This window comes from Hippopotamus amphibius, chromosome 8, assembly GCF_030028045.1.
Source record: "Hippopotamus amphibius kiboko isolate mHipAmp2 chromosome 8, mHipAmp2.hap2, whole genome shotgun sequence".
Taxonomy (NCBI): domain Eukaryota; kingdom Metazoa; phylum Chordata; class Mammalia; order Artiodactyla; family Hippopotamidae; genus Hippopotamus; species Hippopotamus amphibius.
This window is the reverse complement of record NC_080193.1, coordinates 119,512,762-119,514,401: the sequence shown is the minus strand read 5'-3', so window position 1 is coordinate 119,514,401 and position 1,640 is coordinate 119,512,762. Positions and strand designations below refer to the sequence as shown.

Sequence of the window (1,640 nt, the reverse complement as noted above, 5' to 3'; positions counted from 1 at the left end):
TGTGGTTACCTCCACTAGGAAATATTACCTAAGAGTTGAGGATTCCTAGTATAATATCCTCTCTGTAGAAATGCTGACTCTTAAGAAGAATGCTTTAAAGAAATAAATATGGAAATGTTATTTTTCAGCTATAGAAGATTGGGATTCAACCCGATAATGACAGAAGGCGTAGGCAATGTGCACGAAAAATACAGGAATCCATTACTGAATCCATTTTTGCATTATTATTTAAGCTACGGTATACTCTAGAAAGCAGCACACACAGTAGAAATGCATATATCCTAAAAGGTTTAGTGTAAAGATCTCACAGAAGGAAATTCGTTTTTATTTTTTAATTTTCTTGAATGTGGTTTGTAGGTGTTTCCCTCTCTCTTAGGGGGCCCTCCCTAATTTATTCATAATGCATGTAGCCATGAACTAGCACTCCTTTGACACTCAGGAGAAATGCATTTCACTTAAGTCTGAACCCTTTAGTCCTGCAGCTTCTGGGCTTTGTAGCCTGTTCTCTGATTCACAGAAATGCCTTGCTAGAATTGTAGCCACAATCACAACATTCAGAACAAGGACCATGAATGAAAAAAACAGATGCAGATTGTTAAAAGGTTGAATCTGAGTTTTAATGCATTTGATACTGAAATTCTGAATTTCCACTTGCACGTGGGAATCCCTTTTCAGATGAATGCATCCTATGACAGAATTAGCCTTCCATCTGTATGAAGAAATGTGTTTTCCTACTAGAAAAACAGTCTGGTTGCAGCAAGACTTATTACTACTACCATTATGAAACCTTACACTGGAGATACATTATGAAGCCCAGACGCCTTAAGAATTCAAAGGAGTTAAACTGGACTCTTGCATAGTGTCGAAGTAACGGATATACCTTACAAACCTCATCTCAATTACATCCGCTCATGTTTAGCTCATAGGTTGGAGATGCAAAGTCAAACAGGAGGGGTGCTATGGGTATCCTAGAATACCACCAAATTTGGATCTGAGGTGCATAGACTGACTTGAACAAAAAGTTTGGTTCAAACTCATGTACATGGTGACCCCAATATAGGCTTTTCAAATGAACTGGACTGAAAAAATACGACCATTTCTTCTTTTCTTTCTTTTTTAAAGGATAGGTTTCCGGTGACAGTAATTAAAGAATAACTATGTTGAACTTCTCTTGAATGGGCTAAATGAAAGACAGGGCATGGGTATCATTGAGGTTCATAAATAATGACTCCTTGAAAAAATATATTGAGCCAATAAACTATATTCTTGACATATTTCCTAGTTAAGTCACCTAACTTTTTTCTATTCAGACTAATAAAATGTAGTGTATCTTTTTTGGTCAAATTTGCTCATGGGAAATCTTATTATATATAACCTTTCACAAACTCAGTGTCAAATTCCTCTTTTCTCTTCATTTCAATATCACAGTTGATTCTGTGCTACCTACAGTAAAGCCACAAGCTACTATTACAAAGAGGTGGCAAATATACAAAACAGGTTATTATTCAGCAAAGGCTATTTAGTTTACATAACTTACAACGTAATTTACTTGTTTCCCCCACAAAGTTACATGATTATTGCAAACATCATAAACTATGTTAGATTCAGTCATAAAAGGGGGATTTATTGTATGTTTCCTG

The 1,640-nt window shown here is 35.7% G+C and overlaps 1 pseudogene; it reads right to left on the bottom strand.

Moving 5' to 3' along the window:
* Nucleotides 1–470: 470 nt before the first annotated feature.
* LOC130858069 (CUB and zona pellucida-like domain-containing protein 1) lies at nucleotides 471–1,214 on the bottom strand (annotated as a pseudogene).
* Between the last annotated feature and the right edge of the window lie 426 nt (nucleotides 1,215–1,640).